The sequence below is a fragment of the Hemicordylus capensis genome, chromosome 4, assembly GCF_027244095.1.
Source record: "Hemicordylus capensis ecotype Gifberg chromosome 4, rHemCap1.1.pri, whole genome shotgun sequence".
Lineage (NCBI taxonomy): Eukaryota > Metazoa > Chordata > Lepidosauria > Squamata > Cordylidae > Hemicordylus > Hemicordylus capensis.
Genome location: NC_069660.1, coordinates 45,413,506 through 45,435,034, shown reverse-complemented (window position 1 = coordinate 45,435,034; position 21,529 = coordinate 45,413,506). Strand labels below are relative to the sequence as shown.

The 21,529-nt window shown below is 43.3% G+C and overlaps 1 protein-coding gene across 4 annotated transcripts in view; it reads left to right on the top strand.

Annotated features, from left to right (window-relative positions):
* Window positions 1–21,529, top strand: part of RALY (RALY heterogeneous nuclear ribonucleoprotein) — a 376,843-nt gene that overhangs the window by 265,808 nt on the left and 89,506 nt on the right. For 2 of the 4 annotated variants that reach the window (XM_053248765.1, XM_053248767.1), the window contains exon 3: window positions 4,684–4,757. The exons of the other annotated variants lie outside the window; for them this stretch is intronic. The gene's annotated coding sequence lies outside the window, so the exon portion shown is untranslated. The remainder of the gene's footprint in view (window positions 1–4,683; window positions 4,758–21,529) is intronic. 4 annotated transcript variants of the gene reach the window in all.

The following is a 21,529-nucleotide window of genomic DNA, read 5'->3' as shown; positions in this document are numbered from 1 at the left end:
CCTCCCCAGCCAGCGTTTCATTGAAGTTATTACCTATAAGGGCCTTAACGGCTAAGGCCCAGGGTATTTAAGAGAGCACCTTCTCTGTTGTGAACCCTGTTGCCTATCAAGATCATCTGGAGAGGTCTGGAGAGGTCCGACTATGGGTGCTGCAAACTCGTTTGGTGGCAACTCAGGTCCGGGCCTTTTCTGTGGCTGCCCCAGGGCTTTGGAACGTGCTCCCTGCTGAAATTAGAGCATCTCCTTCTTTGTTTGCTTTTAGGAGGATCCCGAAGATGCACTTGTTTTCCCAGGCCTTCAACTGAGATTGTATTTTAAAATTGTAATGTGTTTTAAACATGTTTTTTTCTATAATTTTTATCTTACGAATTTTAAATGTGTTATATTGTATGTTTTAATTTTGTAAACCTCCTAGAGATTTTTATACTAAGTGGTATATAAATTCAAATAAATGAATAAATAAATATGTATGTATGTATGTATTGTGTGGTATTGATGTTGGAGCCCCCATTCCTTGCCTACTATTTTTATTTTTATTTATTGTTAAATTTATGTACTGCCTTTCATTAAAACAATCCCAAGGCAGTTCACAGAAAAAAAATTTTTTAAAAGACTATAAAAATACACAATTAAAATATAAAGCTAAAATAGAAAAACATGAATAGGACATGTTTTTGAATCACTTTCCACCAGAATTGTATTATTTTTGATAAATGAGAATTACCAATTGCACAACAGCCAGTCATTATAGGCTTGAGTCTAGTAAGAGACTGGGAAGATTAACCTTAATTCCATAAAATGTCTTTTAAAATACTGATTTTCTAGAGCAATTGTGACTGTTGTCTGGAAGATGAATCCATTCTGTTCTCCATTCTTTTAACACCTTAAAATTCTGGTTTATATCTCAAGTGCTGGGCAGATTTGCCACTGTGAATGGTGTTTGGGGATAGGATGGCAAGTTTTAACACTTTTGTTGCCCCTCTCATCTTTGCTTTTTCTGTGTTTTGCTTTCTCCTACCCTTTGTTTGTTATTTATATTAGCAGAGGACCTCTTTTGTCTGGCTGTGATTACATAACTATAATGCACCCAAACTTGGTGTGCTACTGCTGAAGTGGTATGATTTGCTATTGAGAGCTTTGCAGCAGCGGCAGCAGCAGGGGACACTTTAGTGCATCTCCTCTGATTGCTGAATGTTTCTGCACTGTTGGTTTAACAAAGCAGGCCATGCTACAATTTCCAGGAATTCTCTGCACTGGAATTATATACACTGGTTCAAGGATCTGCATTAACCTTGACTGGTTGGATTTAGCAAGGCCTGCTGCAAACTGGTAAAGGTTTATATTCCTTCAAGAAGACGAAGTGAACAAGTGTAATGCCCACAATTATTTCAGTGTCACTGTCCAGCAATTATCTCTTAGGCTTTCATGATAAGAACTTCCCACTTCTGATTTTTAAAAAGGAGAAATTGTATCTGAACATGGGCATGGACAAAATGATTGGGCTCTTATTCCAGATCATGTGGACGCTGAGATGATGTCTGTTTCTGTTGGAGATGAACTTCCAGTGCATCGACCTTTTGCACCAACTGTCCTAATGACCACTAGGGGCATTGGGAGTAGAGACAGTGAGTCAGGGTCTCCCTATCTGTCCCTACTCTATGACCCCTGAACTGACTCTGCAGCACTTCCTGTGCTGAGTCACAATCCTTCCTTTCCTCCTAGAGAGCAGATGGAAACATCTCTCTCTCTCTCCTTACCTATCCACTATGTAGTCCTTTAGATTAGAGATAGGTCTTTCCTATCTAAGTGTATTTAACCAATAAATATTTAGTGTTTAGTCACACAAGGATCTCCATGTGTTTTCTCTAAACAGCTGCAATATCCAAACCATCCTCTGCTACCTACTCTGTAACTGGAGTGTGTGCTCATTCCTTAGTGCTCTGCTGTTTTACCTATTGTGGGTAAAAATCAACAACCTCTAACAGTTTCTTTACACCAGCTTCTAAAGGGATTTAAGGATGCAGACCTCCTCATAGTTTCTTGGAAGCAAGGTGTTTTATAGCTGCTTCCCTGGTGAACACAAAGTAATCTTACATTTGTTTAACTAAGTTTTATGCAGAAACAACTCCATTTTTCTCCTTCTCCTTCCCCTCCCTTTCCTTTCTGACTCCACCTTTTTGTCCCTGTGGGGATCTTGTAGTGAGTGTGTGTGTGTTTGTGTTATCAATATGGTGTGTTTGTGTTATCAATATGGTGATGATACCCAGATCTATTTTTCCTTGTCATCATTACCTGGAAATGGTGTTAGCCCCTTAAATACCTGCCTACAGACAGTAATGGACTGGATGAGGGATAATAAACTGAAGCTGAATCCAAGCAAGACAGAGGTGCTCATTGTTGGGGGTTGTAATGTGCAAGACAGGATAGAACTTCCTGTTCTGGATGAGGTTACACTCCCCCAGAGAGAACAGGTTCATGGCTTTGGAGTGCTCTTGGACCAAGTGTCTCCCTGGTGCCTCATAGGGATGTGCACAGAACTGCCCCCCCCACCTTTGAGGGGGGCACCTTTAAAGGCAGGGGAAGGTGCACTTAACTCCCCACCCACCCAATCACATTTCCTCCTCTGGCGTTCTCTTAAAAACATGTCTGGCAGGGCAGCAGTGTACCTCCCTGCTGCCCTGTTCCTTTCCCGGTCCAAAGTGACTGGAACTACCCCACATGCATGCGCATGTCAGTGCATGCATGTGCACATCATAAGCGCACATGGTGAATCTATCGATCAGAATATCACAGCATTACGTGCCTTAAGTGTAACCTGTGAGTCTGCCAGCTTTACTGATCAGTAAATGATCAGGGATCAGATTGTTATGAAAACAACCTGCTCCAATCTGCATGAAAAACTGCTACTGGAGTGGAAACGTACCTTGGATAAAATTACAGAGGTGGCTAGGATGGTGGAAAATGCTCTTCACTGTGCCAAATCCCTCTGTTTGGTCCCCCAAAACCAACTTCCGGAAATCCAGGCTTTTCAGTCTAAATTCTTATAATCCCAATCTTCTCATATGGCACTGCCCCAGAAAATGGCAGCACAAGAAAGAAAGAACTACCACTGCTACTGATGTGGAGACTTTGTCCATAAAGCTGCTTTTGCTCACTGTCCTGCACGGAAGGTCACTCTCAACAGGTGCAAGAAAAGGGGACACTTTGGTTTGCAAGTCTACTGTCCACTCCATTACTGATTCACCATATTATAAGGATGAGGTAGATGAATAGCTTCCTGACATCATTTTAAGTGTGAGAGATTCAGAGACTGCTTCTCCACATTGTCAAGTAAAACGTAATGGCTATGAAGCGCAGATGCTGGCTGATTCTGGTTCTTTATACACTATCATTTCCCATCTACTTTACAAGAAACTCCTTACTACATCAGATCTGCACCTGCAGCCATATCCATTCATGGGGATGTGGAGTTTTCTCTACTGCCATAAATGGATACTTCACTGCTGAAAAAAAGGATGTACTGCAGAAGGGAAAGTGTATGTGTCACAAAAAGGAGTCTCAACATGGAGAGTGTTAGACCCAAATAACACAGAACCCGTATTACAGATGATGGCGCCCGTATTACATATGCTGATATGATTGTTGATTTCTCGGATTTTTTTGCTGATTCTCCTGGCACTGCTATACACTTCAAACATAAAATTAAGATGAAGGCAGATGTAATACCTTTGCAACACAAAGTGAGGAATGTACCCATAGCATTGTGCCAATGACTTAAAGAGGAGCTTTCAAGAATACAGCATGCTGACATCATAGAGCCTATTGATTCATCAGAATGGGTATCTCCCATTGTTCTTGTGAGGAAATCAAATGTGTGTAGATGTAGGTGTAGACCTTGAGTATGTGTAGATTTAAAAGATGTGAACTCCCAGTATGGTGGTAGATTGTCATCCATTACCCCATATCAATGAAATGCTGCTTACTCTGAAAGAGGCCTCCATGTTCACAACTTGTCTTTGACCTATCATCAAATTCCTCTGCTCAAAGGTTCTTGCAAATACACAGCCTTCATTACCCCAGAGAGTCTTTTCAATTCAAATTCTGCCCTTTGGATTAGCCTCTGAAACTACGGTATTTCAAAGACTGATGCATGCAATTTTTGGAACTACAGATGGTATCACTTACTTTCAGGATGACATTTTAGTGTATGGCAAAACCATTGAGGAGCACGATGCTAAACTGACAGAAGTCTTAAGAAAACTCTGACAACACTGACTTATCTCTGCAGAAAAATGTCAGTTTTGCACACATTCAGTGATGTACTTGGAACACACAATATCTCAGAGTGAACGTAAGAACAGAAGAACAGCACTCTGGATCAGTCCCAAGCCCTATCCAGTCCAGCATCCCATTTCCCACAGTGACCCACCAGATGTCTCTGGGAAGCCCACCAACAAGAGTTGAATGCATGCCCCCTCTCATGCTCTTGCTTCCCTGCAACTGGTTCTCAAACAGTATTCAGATTGTGCCTTAATTCATAATGTTGGGTGAATGGGTTGTTATCAAAATGACCCGGTGCAGGAAATAATGGGGGGGGGAGGTCTGCCCTTGCCCCTGCCCCCAAAATGAGATCTTTTCCTAATCCAGTGAATATGCATCCTCTCTCTCTCTCTCTCCGCACAGTATGAAGCAGTTTACGGCTGTCCTAAGAGTTCTGATCACCAGTACTATTGGGGATACAGACTGATTGCACTCAGGTACGGAACAGAGAGTACATACAAAGACCACTCAGGGCTGGAGAGGCTCAGGAGTTGTGAGTAATGGGCTGACAGAAAGGGACATGCAGGGATACTTAGAAAAAACAAGTTCAGTTTAACCTTGCATTGCTTTCCAATCCCAGTTCAGTTCAAGCTTCCCCAAACAGTCCCACAATTTCCCTTTGCAGTGCTCAGTTAACTCTAAAGCACGTCACACCAAAAATTCCTGCTAGAAACCAGCTGCTGTTGAGACAGGTTTGGTGGCGCTGACATCAGTTTACAAGGAGGGTCAAGGGGCTTTCTGTACCCATGCTGTGATGCAGAACCAATGAAAGAGAAAACAAAGTGCGGAGGCGTCACTACAGTTTCTATCACACAAATTCTGGTCAGGAAGTGGCAGTTTCACCACTCAAATCTGTACCGTTCCAGAATCAAAATCCATATATGAGAATTTAAGGAACAACTTGATGCTTCACCTTGTTGGGAGTGACTGTCTAAACAGGCTCCCTGGTGTCAGGAACTAAGCTAGCAAACAGACTGCAACCCCATATCCTTTCTTTAATACACACAATTTAAGCGTTCAGTAATGGATGAAAATAAATGAAGGGTTGAAAGTGATTTACATTTGTAGCATAAACCTATTCTAAAAATGCCTTCTAATTATACATTCACCAGGCAGTTGGAATCTAGAATAGAACTTGTCACATTCAAAGTAGGATTGAAATGATCAACTAAGGCTTGAAGCGCAGCTGCATAAGCATTGGCATCCCCTTCCAAGATGGTAGGAATGGCAAATGGGTATATATTCTTTGGTTTTCAGGGCCCAAGCAGTGAAGCAATATAGTCCCCCCCATTGCTGGAGTAAAATCAGGGGTCTGTATAGTGAGGAGATAATTGCAGAAATAGGACCTCCATTGTTTCCAGGGAAGAGCAGGTTCTCCTGGGGTGGACAAGAAAAAAGGTGGTGGTGGGATATGAGCCATGCTGCAGTGGGCATCCAGTGAAAGACAGAGTCCAGAATTGATAAGAAAAAAGTACCATCAGGGGTTGAGAACAGTGGTGCACCTAGGTCCAAAATCAGCCTGGACATAGAGGGCTTGGGAGGCCCCACCCTCCCCTGCGAGGACCCCCTTAATTCCCCCCAAAAGGTTCCTTGCCCCACTGCTGCTCCTGCCTCCTGGGATGAGCCCGTGTGCAAGCCCCCATGCCGGCAGTGGCATGGGGGATGTCCTGCTCTGCTTGGCTCTCCAGACGGTGGTGCTGCTGCCCTGTGCCCACCGCTGCACCAAAACACCAATATTTCCCATCTTCACCAGTGGGGGGTGAGCTAAGCAGAGCAGGACATCCCCAATGCCGCCGCTGGCATGTGGGCTTGCAGACGGGCTTATCCCCACTCCCTGGCCGGTGTACAGGCTTCTCTCCAGCCGGCACGCCGGCACAGTTCAAGTATGTATTTATTTATGCGTGCATGACATCACGGCACTCGACGCTTTCCATACACAAATTGTGCAGGCATGCTGGCTGGAGAGAAGCCTGCGTGCCGGCCAGGGGCTGGGGAGAAGTCAGTGTGCAAGCACATGTGCTGCCGCCACCACAGGGGGTGGCTTGCTCCGCTTGGCTCACCCCTACCAACCCCGGTGAAATATTGGTGCGGGAAATATCGGTGGGGAGGCACAGTGGTGGCATAGCAGTTGGGCTCTGTTGAGCCCCTCATTTGGAGGCCCCCCCAGGAGGCAGGGGGCCATGGACCTTAGGCAGGAGGTCATTGCTTAGCAGCAATGATGTATGCAGTCTAATCCTGTGCATGCTGACTCAGAAGTGATTTACATTTGTAGCAGGGACATATTCTAAAAATGCCTTCTAATTATATGTTCTATATTTCTATTCTGCCTTTCTTCTTTGGAACAAGCTAGTGTACATAAGGTTCCCAGGCAGTCTCCTATACAGGCATTGATCAGATCCAGATATGCGTAGATTTCTATATCATGTTTTATCATGTGCCTTCACATGCATTGGAATGTGCTTTTCATTTGAGGTTACCATCTGGCCAAAAAAAATGTTAGAAACCAAAGGATATCTGTATTGTGGATTGCTTGATATTGGAACTGGAGTGCCCATTGCATGTCCAATCACTTTCCACTACAATGGTCAAATTTTTTAATAAATGGAATTACCAATTGCAAGACAGACAGCCGTTGCAGGCTAGAGTTTGATAATGCAGGGTTAACTGTATTATTTGATTGTTATTTAATTTGGGGAGATTAACTTTATTATTTTATTATTATTTTATAGCCTTTTACCCTGCCTTCATTTCAAAGAATTATATAAAAAGCAGCTTAGAAAATGTTTAAAAGCCTATTATAAACAAATATCCAACACTAAAAAGACAATAAACGCTAAAATAAAAGACACTAAAAAGACAATAAAGATGTGGTATATGGTGGTGGCTAAATGGTCTATTATACAATGCTTGCCTTTCACCAGTCCCACCTGGGAGACATTCATCTGTTCAAGATGGCTAATGTGTAAATGTTGGCAATCTTTCTGCAGCAGACAAAAGCTCCAGTTAGTAGTTACAGATGTTGAGATATTTTTTTAGGCAAGTAGCCTAAATGTAGGCCCTCTCCAAGGAAACTTCCTTTCTTTCTCCTTAGCGCTTTGCAACTCATTGCTGGATAATTTGATCATCTGTCTTTGCCATATAGGTCTTGAGGAGAAGCTGCCAATTATGCTGATGGAGTTGCACTTATCCATGCTTCTTGTTGTTTCCCTTAACAAAAGTGTTGCTTCTAAATGTTACAGATTCTTTAATATGTAAATATCACCAGCTGTTATCGACTGGTTTGTCTCAAGCTCTTGGTTTGTGCCTTATTCATTATCGCTACACATCTTTGCAGCCCCTGTGGTTCAGGGATGTCGTTATTGGCGTTATGCCCTTGCTTCCATTTTGCTGTCATTGTGTCTCAGCTCTTCTAGCCATGCTGAGCTGAAAGGGAACTGTTGTATGTGGCCAATTTTCAGCCTGGGAGAAAACTTTGGTGCACCATTTGTATCTTCTATACATGCCATACTGAGTTAGTCAGTGCCACATTTTACATTGTCATTAACTATAATCATTCACAGTGTACTGCATACATATTCACAGATATTTTTAAATATCTTTAAATGCTCCCCTGCCACTCATTGTAGTACGGCTCAGCAGAATCAAGGGGCCTACTTTCCCCCATACATTACAGTTGAACCACCAATCCCAGTGCATACTGGAGGCATAGCAATCTGACTTTTTATGAACTCTGAAGTAACAATGGCTGACAACAGTTTTTAAGAGGCAGACAATGACCTGGTTCACACAATTATTGGAATCTAGGTTTAATGTGGATTACTGACATTAGCATGATTGTATGAACCCCACACCAAGGTGGTTCATGGCCTGAAATGAATCAGATCCACACCTTGTTGTGAGTTCAAACAATCATGGTGGGCCACTGTGCGAAACAGGATGCTGGACTAGATGGGCCTTGGGCCTGATCCAGCAGCCTGTTCTTATTAATGCTAATGCAAGTAACCCACATTAAGCCTAGATTCTGACAACTGCGTGAACCAAGCCAGTTTCTAGTCATTCTGCTTGTAGAGATATAAAGAAAACAGTGGAGGCAGGATTCTACTCAACTGTTCAGTAAGAAGTATGCCTCCTCTCACTTTCAGGGTGCTTATAGTCAAAGCTCTACACTTGGGACCTGGTACGGAGTACATAAAGGCTCCACTGGTCTTCAGACTTCCTTGGAGCAAGTTTTCTGTTTGGAGCTGTCTGAGGTCCTACAACTCCCATTACCCTGCTTGATTGATTAGGGCTGCTCATACCACCGTTAATCAGGTAGGACAAGCTTTGGGAGCTGTGCACACTCCTGGTTTTCGATCGCATGTAAGCAAAAGCCTAGGTAGGAGGAAGGGGGAGTGGCTGTGTGTGAGAGAGGAGCTGGGTAGGATGGCATTTCCTTCTACCTAGTTAAAATGCTGTATACGATAGCTGAGTGGGATGGCACCATCCTACACAACTCCTCTCACACACACAATCGCTCCCTCTCTTCCTACCACACCCAATCAGAAATTCAGGGAGTGGTGAAATCCTCCTCACCACATATGTGGATACTAGTGGTGACTGGCTCCCCATGTGCCCACTGCAATCATTTACAACTTGGTCAAGAATTCTTGTCTCTATTTGCCCAATGAGCCAACACAGTGTCCAGTGCTGAGACCAGGGCAGTAGGCTTTGGAATACCTTCCCTAAGCTGTAGCTTCTCCTGCTCTCTAAAACACTGTGATCCAGCTACCCCTCATGTCAACATGTACAGCACACATTATCAAAGTGACAGGGAGAGACAAACAAAGCAAAGAGCACCTCACTAATCACATCCCCTGTGCTCGGACAGCAACTCTTGTCAGTATCATGGTGCCTCACCTGGGCCTCTTGGGGAAAGTGCTTCTTTATGCACTTTTAACTACAGACAGATTCTCCTGCTTCAGTGGCTTGGAAGTTATTTCAAAAATAGTTTAAAGACTGTACTCTCAGAAATGGAGGGACAAGGTCTGGGTCCTTTTCTGGTCAAGTGGTTATTCAAAGGAGTCAGAGGGGTGTGTGTGTGTGTGTGTGTGTGTGTGTGTGTGTGTGTGTGTGTGTGTGTGTGTGTGTGTGAGAGAGAGAGAGAGAGAGAGAGAGAGAGAGAGAGAGAGAGAGAGAGAGAGAGAGAGAGAGAGAGAGAGAGATTAAACTGGCATGAAGAAGAGTTTTTGAGGATTAGTAAATAATGATATACATTATGGTAAGTCCCCATTTGATAAATGGTTGCCTATATTCACCTAATCTGCTGGTCAATTTTTTTTAAAAAGGCAGATCAAATCTAGAAATCCAAAGAAGTTGTTGGTTTTTTTTTAAGAATGCATGAAACATGATGCACTTGCCTATCTGCAAGACTTGCTAAGAGAGGAAGTTAACACGTGTAGGTAGGGGTGGGGCGGAGCCACCTTTGGGCAAATGGGTTCAAAGAACCCAAGCCGCCGCCCCTCAGTGGCCGCGTCTCATGGCCCCGACATGCTCCCCACCCGCATCTGACGTCAGACACGGGGGGTGTTGGTTTAGCTCCTGAGCAGGGCCGTGCGGCCCTTTTCAGGAGTTAAAAGGCCGGTGCAGCATTTGTGTCACAGCCAGGAGTGGCTTTTCCCTGCCTTTAAGGCAGGGAATAGCCTTTCCTGGCCATGCTGCGAATGCAGCACCGGCCCCAATCTAGCTCCAGAACAGGGCTGTGCGGCCCCGTTCGGGAGCTGGACAGCTGTGGCCAGAAGCAGTTGTCCCCTACCTTTAAAGCAGGGAAGAGCCACTCCTGGCTGGGCCTGGCTCTAAGTCCCAAATGGAGCCATGTGGCCCCATTTGGGAGCCAGACCATGCCCCCCAAGTCTGATATGGGGGCATGGGTAGCCCCCACATCTGACATCAGGCAAAGGGGACCAGGTGAGCGGGGACGCCGCCGCAGCCGGGCATGGGCCACTTGCGGTCTGGCACCGCCACTCAAAGGCATAACTATAATAGGGCAAAGGGAGACAGTTGTCTGGGGGCCCACTGCCTTAGGGGCCCCCCCAGAGGCAAGTCACATGACTGACTCCCCCAGCCGTGCACCCTCCCGGGCTTCCTTCAGTTGTATTCATCCTCTGAAACTGATGTGAGTGTTGAGACCTGGAGCTACCAGAACAGCATGTCTTTCTCTAGTACCATTAAATGACTTACATCATCTACAATTTACAAAACCTTTTAAAAAAAATTACGATGATGTTCTATTGTGGCACATAGGTTATATATATATATAAAATTTTTACTATGCTTTTTGTTACCACTATTCAGCCTCATTTAAGATTTCTTTACTTCATGAGCTGAGCTTCAAGGGGGGTGCATTTTAAAATCTCATCTCTGGGCCCACTCCAACCTTGCTAAGCCCCTGCCGCCACTACATGTAGGAGACTCGGGGGCCATTCGCATGACCTACCAGGCATATGGTGGGAAGGCTTCGCAAACCTTGCCTTCACTCCAAATGATCATGCTGTGCTTGGTGGGAGCGCAGAGCTGCTCCATGCAGTTCAGAGCAGGGCAGGGCAGATCACTCTGAGGCCGAGACTTGCTCTTGGCTCCCATCTCTGTGTCAGCACAAGCTGCACACAGCCCATACTGACACACAATCCCAGCAGCCGAGTTAAGGGCTTGTGCCCTTAACCTGGGCTGAGCTGGGCTTCAGTGCTGGGCTTGGCAGCGCCAGAATCCACATTGATCCCGGCTGTTCTCACAGGCAACCAAATCTGGGCTTGGCTGCTTGTGAGAACAACCTCTCTGTCTTTTTGCTTAAGGAACTGAGGAGTCTAAAGCAGGTCTTGCTACCATTATAGTTCTATGGCTACATTTGAGTTGAATTTATTGTGACTGGGAATTATGGGAGTTGTAGCTCAGCAACATCTGGAGTATCACAGGTTGGGAACCCCTTCTCTAGAGTATGCCTACCCGCACAACAGTTAAGTACTCATGATTGTGGATGACCTCTCTTGTTCTCACACATACATACACTGAATTCTCATATTCTCTGAATATTGTCTTCTGTTGTTTCTGACACTCTAGCCCTATTAACATGTTATGTTCATTCCATGTACAATTTATGTACAGTATATGCACATACTGATCTGTACACAGGTATAGTTATTCATACATTATGCTTAACACATGTACAGTTGTACATTTCCTTTCAGTACTGGGTTTTTGAGGACTCTGTCCTCAGGTTCACTTTTAATATGAACATATATACAGTCATTCACACAAAAACATGTACATGTGTATAGGCACATGTAACTTAATGTCTGAATATCTGGCATTACATTCACTTGAAACCATCAAGAAACTTGTTGGGCCCTTTTGCTGCTGCAGAATTTCTAAGGAAGCTCATTTGTTAAGAATTCAATTTGCTCTTAAATAAATCACTCACAGTTAAAATGACATTAGAGCTCCTGGCACAATTGTTCATTAACTAAAATCAAGTCAATAGCTTCTCATCAGCAGCCTATCTCATGAGGTGCCTACAAGTGCAAGATGGGCTTGGAGACAGCATCGTGTTTGCCTATTAAAACGTGACTGATAAAGAATTACAGAGTAATTCCAGAGAAATTAGTCATGGCCAGCCATTAATGACAATCCTCCTAGGCCTCTAATGAGCTGGATCCAAACCATTACATCAAAGGTTTTAATGAGATTAATGCATGTAACATTGTCCATTGCCCAGCATGTAATCATTGGCACCAATGGGACTGTATATGACATTCTGTTTAATTGTTCTTTTTCCCCCCGCTTCAACTTTCCTTTGGAGACTCTCTTTCCTCCGTAGAAAGATGCTCCTCTCCCTGCCCCCACCTTTGCTAACATAAGCTAAATGTTAGCCATACAATTCTGAGTATGCAAGTGCTGCCAAAAGGGGCTTATCTGATTCAATTGACCTTTACAATTTATTTTGCTTCTGTCAAAAAGCATGTTAGCCTACACAAGAGAGATTTCTGAGGCGATTAGGAATGGAAACTATAGAAAAGTCTACTCGTTGCGTTTATGGGCAGAACATGTAGCTGTCTCCCCCTATCCCCCGCCCCACTTTGTTTAAAGAAAGAGAAATAAATGAAAAGAATTTTAACAAGGAGCTCAAAAGATGGCATTCAGAGAGGCACAAAAGATTCATGTGGGTCAATTGTCAAGTCTGAGTGCTCAGTTAGTCCTTAAATTGGCTTGTGGTATCTCATGTTAGGCTGCTGTCAGTTATAGAGCTAAAACCACTCACTCATATGGGGTGTTCACACTACACTTTTGTCATGTAGCATTGTATTTTACTGAGAGTTTCCCCTCTCACTAATCTGGAATGAATCTTTGCACATTTCTAACATCCTTCTATGGCGTAGAGTTTTTATTTGCAAAATGCACTATGCATAAACCCAAAAAATGCAGTGTACAAAACGAAGCAGGAAAAGGAAATCTTGCTGTGCAATTATGAGGTAGTGGTGGTTTATGTTTTTGCTGGCAAATGCAGTTAGCAAGGCATCAGGTTGAATGGGGTACACACGTACAGTAGTTCAAATCCATTAAAAAAACAGAAGCCCAGCTCTGCATTTTCTTGCCATTTGAAGTACACTGCGGGATTATTTAGGATAGGAACTTTTCTACAGTGGCTCCCTCATAGAGGAAGTTCATTCCTTCAAGAGAGCCATAAAGACCCATCTCTTCAGCTTGACTTTTAATAATATTTACAGTAAGTGGTTTTAATGGTTTTTAAATGAGTTTTAGGTTGATATTTTAAATGGTTTTATTTTATGTTTTATGTTAATATTTTTATAAGTTTTTTTAAATTGTGAACCACCCGGAGCTATTTTTGGATAGGTGGTATATAAATGAAATAATCATATACATTATTAATAATAATAATTCTACCCCTTCTCTGCTGGCCTTAGAGTGACAGGTGAAGGTTTGTCACCCAGAGCCCCAAATCGTGACATTAGGCCTGCTGTCTGCAAGGCCATGAAGCTTCACATTTTAGGTCCAAACACTGGGGTCCAAGGAGGTTGTTTCTTGTCTAGCTCCCTTGGCAGTTCTTGAATGATGTCAGCGCTTGCCTCCCAATCCTATTCTCCGCCAGTGCTGTTTGTTTAATCAGCTGTTAGAAATCATGTAGCGCACCTTGCAGGCACTATAAGCAAAACAAACATGCACAAAATACTGTAGCATCTGCTCAACAGCGTGCACTGCAAAAGCAGCTCACAAGACAATAGGCAGACCTCTGCCGTCACTATAGTTGGGAATTAGGCTGAATGCTTGTTAGAGAAAATTGAGGAAATGTTTATTTTCCACCTGAGCTGTGAAATGGTGCATGAGGGAGAGATCTCATAAATTGTCAAAAGTACCTCTAAGGAAATTTTCAGTGAGGGTGGTTAATTTGCATCTCATAAGCGCAGAGAGAGGAGAAGCAGTGTTCATTGCCTTAAATTTGCACAGCATGCTTTTGGAGGTTTGGAGAGGTCCAGGCAGCTGGAGAGGCAGAAGAGACACTGAGTAGTTTGAAAACTTAGGAGTGCCACTCTCGGAATTAGTGTCAGGAACTGCAGGGGCTAGGTCCAGGAACCCAAGACTCTGCACAGTTATCTGGTATGGTAAGCCCCCGGGCTACAGGTTAGCATCTCCCTGGGCCAGGAATTCTCAAACTTGGGTCCCCAGATGTCATTGGACTACAGCTCCCATCATTGACAAAGGCTGATGGAAGTTGGTGGGAGTTGTAGTCTACAGCATCTGGGGACCCAAATTCAAGAACCCCTGCCCTAGGCAGTAAAGGGGTCCCAAGTATGGAACTGACCAAGGCACCCAAGCTAACCACTGACTCTCTTTAACCTGTTCAGGCTGGCAATTATAGTCTTTACTGGCCCTATGCTTGTTGGACTACAATCCTCATCATCCCCAGCCACAATGACTTTTGATAGTCAAACAACATCTGGGCACCCAAGGTTAGGAACTCTTGTGCCAATGCCACCCCTTTCCCTTAAACAGGAAGAGCCTTAACAGGGTGGATATATATACCCTGCTGTTCCTGTGCTGGTTTGTTCTGTCCTCATTATTTCCTCACCTTCACATTTTCTATACATTTCCCTTTGCAGAAAATGTCATATTGCTCTCATTTTTATTTTGTATTTAGTGTTATTCTTACTCCTAAAGCTGCCAGTAATGTGGCCTTTCCTTATCTTTTTGTTTTCCAATTATGCTCTGTTCTGGATTCTTCATTCATCTGCCTGTTCTCTTTGTAGGTTCTCATGTGCTAGTAAACGTCTTCCTTTTTATCGAAGACCAATCATTCTCCCTATGTTTGGAATGCCATTCCTGGTTATATTAATCAATGGCTGATATTTTCTGCAGCCCTGAAGGACTTGAGGCAAAATGGCAAATACAGTTTCAATATAAGCATGTTACATTGCATATTGGGGCAAAAAAACCTCCACATATACACTGATGAGTATGTCTGAACTGTCACTGACTGACCAGGAGAGAGATCTCAGGGTCATGGTGGACAGTTCATTGAATGTGTCAACTCAGTGCATGGCAGCTGTGAAAAAGGCAGGAAGGGGATTAAAAATTAAAATGATAATGTTAGAATGCCCTTATTCAAATATATGGTGTGGCGACATTTGGAGTTCTGTGTACAGTTTTGGTCACCATATCTTAAGGAGGACATTGTAGAACTAGAAAAGGCATAAAAGAAAGCTAGATTACCTTCCTTATGAGGCAAGGGAGGCTACAGCATCTGGAGCTTTTTAGTTGTGTGGGAAAGGCGACTACAGGGAGACATGATAGAGGTGTATAAAATTATGCACAGCATTATGAGAGTGTACAGAGAGACATTTTTCTCCCTTTCTCACAACACTAAAACCAGGGGTCATCCCATGAAACGGATTGCCAGGAAATTTAGGACAAACAGAAGGAAGTACTTTTTCACACAGCACATAATCTATGGAATTCTCTGCCACGGGATGTGGATAGCTTTAAAAGGGACTTAGACAAATTCATAGAGGACAGGTCTATCAATGGCTACTAGTCTGATGGCTATAGGCCACCTCCACCTCTGAGGCACAACACCTCTAAATACCAATTGCAGGGGAGCAACAGCAGAAGAGAGGGCATGTCTTCATCTCTTGCCTGTGGGCTTCCCAGAGGCATCTGGTGGGCCACTTTTGGAAACAGGATGCTGGACTAGACAGGCCTTGCACCTGATCCAGCAGAGCTGTCCTACAAGTGAACAGGGCTTTAGCAGGGGAGGGGAATGAAAATTGCATCCCCGTCCCTATCTCTGTGCTTCAAGGCAAGGTTTGAGTGCAGCTAGTTTACTCATTCCCTTGCAATGGTGCAGCTCTTGCTCTGCTCTCCTAAGGCTGAGGAGAATGTCAGCCATTGACTTTCCCCTCTTTTATCCTTAAATTATTTTGTTTTTCTTTTGCCTCTTAAATCTTTTAGGGCTGTATCCAAAGAAAGTTATTTATGACTAAGTCCACACTTTATCTTTTACCCATAGAAATTAACAAGACTTAAGTTAGGTATGACTAACTTCTTTATTGATTTCTGTGGGGCTTAGACATGACTAACTTTCTTTGGATACAACCTATTATTTATCTTCTTTTCATTGCACCCTTATACTTTAAGGTTTAAATGAAAATATACTTTACAACTTAAATGTTGTTTAATTACCAATTTGAATTTGACATATTATTACTTAAAAAGTCACAGCTCCCTTTTCCCCATTTCTTTTGTTCCTTTTTTCAAGATAACCTGCTTTAGGCAAGATTTCTTTTTTATAAGCAGAACTGTAGGTACAATAATAAAATATACCTCAAGGCAACTTGAACAAAAGTCGAGAGGTTTAACTGTACCTCCATTCTGAAATTGAGAGAATCTTAATGTAGGATGTCATGGAAGGCTCCTGATTTTGGAGATAAGGTCAAAATGGGTGTCTGGCAAATGAGATACAGTCATCCCTCACTAATCTCTAGGGTTCCATCCTAGCAAAACCTCGCCGTTGGCAAATTTGTGGTTGGCGATGCATTAAAGTCTATAGAAAACAGGGGGAACCACAGCTGCAAAAAGACTTAAAAATAGACCCCTCATAACTGCTAAAAAATCACAAAAAATCCTGTAACATCACCAAGAGTCACCAAGAACAATGAGCAGATCGAACCTCTTGAAATTTTTTGAAACCCCCCCCCCAAATCACTCAAAGGCATTTTAAATTGGCAAGGGACAGCAAGGTCAACAAGGCTCACCAAGAGGAATGAGCAGATCAAACTTCTGAACCCCCCCCCAAATCACTGAACCCCCATCACTAAAAAAAACACCTCATCAACAGTGGATACTGAGGTCACAGTTGGCAAGACCTGTCACAAATTCCTATTCGCATATACTCAAAACCGTGGTTGGTAAAACCGTGGTTGGCAAGGAATGGCTGTATTTACCATTGTCATTTGAAGAAGGTCAACTGGATACACATGCAAATTATTTTTCTTAATCTTTAAAATGTTTACAGAGTTTGTTGACTTCAAAATTCCCCAGAAGGCAACATCAGTTTTATTAGATTAGTTGAATAACTCTTGCATCTTCCCCCCTTCTTTTTAAAATAGCATTAGTCACCCAGCAATTTTCTTCCCAATTTATCAAAACCAAATTCCCAGCTGAGCAAAGCACAATTTCATACAATTCAGTTTTTCTAGTTTGCTGAAGTTACTAAACTACAGAAGAGCCAAAAGGTTGTCTATCCATCTTCTGGGAGAGATACTAAGACTCTCAATCATTTTGGAAAGAACTGATGAGGACTTAGAAGTTATTAAAATGACAGCAGTCTTGCTTTTGCTGTTAAACAAGTACTTTGCAACTCACATGTGTTGTTTGGGAATTCCTTTGTAAATCTCCTTGAGCTCTCTTTAGGGGGAAAACTGGTACTAGAAATTTTTAAACCAATATATTAATATGTATGTGTGATGTTATAATGGTTTGCATCTCTCTGTGGTACTTACTTAGGACCCCAGAATTCAAACTTTTTTAAACATCAGCTGCAGAACTCCTGCATATTGCAGAGTATTTGGGAGTAAGTTATAGCACGTACTCTCCCTTTTTTGAGGGTGTAGGCAAAGCCTGGTTTGCATAGCCATTCTCACCCATTAATGAGTGCACCTACACGCTGTAGAGGGGAAGCTATAGTTCTGTTGTAAAGCATGTGCTTTGCAGCCCTTGACCTAGTCATTTCATGAGGAGAAGTCCACCACCACCACCATGACTTTAGGATGAGGTGTGTGAAAAAAGGAGAGACTTCCAAAGGCGAAGGCAGCAGCAATAGCCATGTTAGAGGTGGGAAGCCATCTGGAAGGATTGAGGTATCTGGAAGGACTGAGAAAGAAAAATACTGGGGACAAGAGAGTAACTGTTTTTTTCTGGGCAAGGGAGTGACATATCCAGATGAAGGAGGAGAAGGGGAGGGGAGGAAAAAATTGGGGATGGGATTGGGACTGGATACTATGATGCTAGAGGCCACTATAAGGCTAAGAACAAGAGTGTACGAGTAGATAGACTGGAAGCCACATGGACCAAGAAGGAGCCCTGAGCAAGGAAGCGAAGGTAACCTTAGCAGAGCAATGGGAGTCATAAGCAGCAGGCAATCTGCCACAGTATATAGGCCTCTTCAGCCATCATTTCTTCCTTTGGTGTAAGGAATAGATTTATTTATTTATTTAAAATATTTATACCCTGCCCCTCCAGGACACTACTGCTCAAGGCCGCTCACAGCAATAAAATAGATACAATATACAATAAAAGTAATAAAAATAACCAAATTAAAAGTTAAAAGTCAGGTTAAAAACCACAATCAGTATTTAGTTGCAAATTAAAAGTCAGGTTAAAAACCACAATCAGTATTTAGCTGCAAATTAAAAGTTATTTTGAAAGCTAAAAACTGAGAATTATAAAAACTTAAGAACCTACCAGATATAACCAAAGATGGAGCATTTAAAAGCCTCTTTAAAAGAGATTATTTAGTTGTTTTTTAAAGACACTGAGGGAGGGAGCATGGCTAAGCACTTCAGGGAGGGTGTTCCAAAGCCGAGGGGCCACAACCAAAAAGACCCCACCAACTGGATCTCTGTTAGTAGCGGGGCCATGAGCAGGACATGAGATGATGAATGGAGGACCTTGGCAGGTTCATATGGGCAAATGTGATCTGACAAGTACCCTGGCCCCAAGCCGTGTAGAGCTTTAAAGGTCAAGACCAGTACCTTGAGTTTAGCCCAGAAGCAGACCAGTAACCAATGAAGCTGCAGCAGGATCAGCTGAAGCTTCTGAACAGTCTTTAAGGGCAGCCCCACATAGAGCACATTGCAGTAGTCCAATCTGGATGTTACCAACACAAGTGACTGAGTTCAGGTCCAACTTCTCCAAGCAGGGTCACAGCTGGTGTACCAGCCGTAGTTGGTAAAAGGTGCTTCTGCACACCGCCACTACCTGCACCTCCAAGGACAACATCAGGTCCAGAAGCAGCACCAAGCTGCGGACTTTGTCTTTCAGAGGGAGTGTGACCCTGTCTAAGACCAGATTTAACTCATTACTTGGATTCAGTTCTACCAACCCAGAGCACTTCCGTCTTATCTGGATTAGGTTTCAGCTTGTTTGCCCAATAGATTGGTAGAAGGAACTACTGAGCCAGAAAGGCAGCAGCTGGAAGTAGCATCTCCACTTATTCCTTAAGAGTCACAATCAGCTTCCCTTCGGCAGCTAGCAGGCTGTGTGCTGTGACTGACCTAACCTCGTCCCTTAAATAAAGCCCCAGGTGCAACTGGAAAGGAGGTCACATTCCGGAGGGGTGGCCCTTCCAACACAAGGCAGCAAAAGCAAAGACAGACATCTCTGCTTTTGGATATGTGGAGCTCCTTGGTTGGCTAGCCATATACTAAAGAGCTGATTTGTCTCCACCATTTTGAGACTGATAGTTCTTAGAGGTGCTTAATTTCTTTCTTAAAATAATAAATAAAAGTGTGTCAGGCGATAAGCCTAAATTTATTTATTTAATAAATAAAAGTGTGTCAGGAGATAAGCCTAAATTGCAAGTCAAGCCTCTGGTCTGGATGTCCTTCCATTTAATGTTTGGGAAATCCCTTCCCAGATGCTTATGGCCTTGCTGTGTTTGTTTAATAATAGGGGGAATGGACTCTGCACTTGCTTTGCAGCCATTAAGTCTTTATAATCATTTTACTCTGAAAAGAGAACTGAGTCCTGGCATTCACAACAGGCTCGAAGGTGGGCCCTGGTTGAAATCAAGCCCTGTTGTTATTGCTTGCGGTTAGCCTCTTTCCAAGTCAATCAATGCTTCCTTAATTCTAGATCCCAGGGGCCAATTTTGAATGGCTAGCTCATGTTTCTATTGACATGGCATTTCAGCAACGCACCCTCTGTTTCAGACCAGGAGCTGTAAAATGAGAATGGAGAGGTTCTGTGTTACAGAACTTGCACACTGCTGGGATTCTTTGTGGTCAATTAATTACAGAGTTGTTGGAAACTTGTTACTGTGTCGAGCTAGGTACAGGATGAAAAATCATGTTTCCCATTTGTGAACAACCGCGATAAGAAGGGAATAACAGCAGGGCCATGTGTTGTCTTTGCAATGAAATAATGAGAGTCTTCCGCAAAGAGGGAGAAGTAGGGTTTCTTGCCTTCTTCTCTGACAGTTCATCACTAAGACTGTGGCCTCTGGGGCTTTAAGACACCTGGCTCTCAATTAAATAGCTAATCTGTGAAGCAAAACACTTAGTGCCAGGAAGGAAAAATAGCTTATCAAGGAAACCAGCTCTGGCCTTAGGCCATCAAAGAGGAGAACATCAATAATTTTAAGGGATCCAACATGGTAGCAACAGCAGTGTCCACAAGAAAAACATATTCTACACATTGCACAGAATAAGGTGGTAGGGTGAGCTAAAAGAAATCTGCATTGTATTACTTCAGGCTACAGTTCAAGGGGGTCATATTTTCAAGTATTTCTCCAGGTTAAAAACTCCCACCATGTAGCCAACTGGCAGGGAGAAAGGTTTGCCATTGCATTCTCTCTGATGTACTAGTTTACTGCATACACGAAGATGTTCATTTGTTTTTTAAGTGGGGGATTGTCCACTGCTGGAAGTATAGATACAGAGTGTATGACTGCCTCTCTTCATTTAATTTTAAAGTGGATTTTTCTTGTGATCTTTCACTGAATGAATCTTTCTCTTCAAAGGGCTATTTGGAAACCCCATGCATAGCCCTTTCTTTTTCTCTTGCACTCTATGTGCAAGAGAAACAATGTTAGGGATGTCTACTTGATTAAATTAATTGATTTAAGAATTGGCCCAAATAAGCAGGCAGCAGTGTGAGTGAGTGTGCAAAATTAAAAAAAACTAAATGGCATGCCCCATCTTGGAGAAGGCATTCTTCCTTTTCTCTCAAGCACAAGAGAATGCCACATTTAAGATGGCAGATGGCCATGAATGCACCTTCTAAAACAAAGTAAACATGCTTCTTGCTTCAGAAGCAATGTTTTAAAGCACATCTAATGTTTATATCACATTTAACTGATATATCAACCAGACTATTAGTTGACTAAGGGTTTGTTTGTTTTTAAATCAAGTGGCAAACTATGACCCTGTACCCAGCTTGAGGATGCTCCCAACAAGGATGGAAGAGGAGTTGACAGCCCTAGCACCAGACTGTCCTGAATGCTGTGAGCATGTGCTAGGACCCAGAGAAGCTGCCACTGCCAGAGCCCTTGACCCACGGGTGCAACAGCAGGAAGCTCTGCACCTGGGCTAGGGAGTGGGGCCTGGTGGGGTGGGGCTACCACAGTATTGAATTTAGGCTGCATTCCGGAGGATAGGGAGCCTGAGGAAGCATACTGGGCACTGCAATGGGAGATCATTCATCAGGGAGGGATCCCAGCTGCTATGTCTCCCAGGCTGAAGAACATCCCTGTGGTTCTATATATTCCCCAGCTGGGCAATATAGGTGGGCCCTGGGGCCATGATGCAATGAGCCCTAGGCTAGGGGTGTGCACGGAACCGGTTGAGGGGCTCTCTTTAAGGTGCGTGGAGGGTGCTTTCCCCTCCGGCACTGCATTAACCATTGCTGGCGTGAGGCAGCTTTATTCCCTCTTGCGGCCACGATC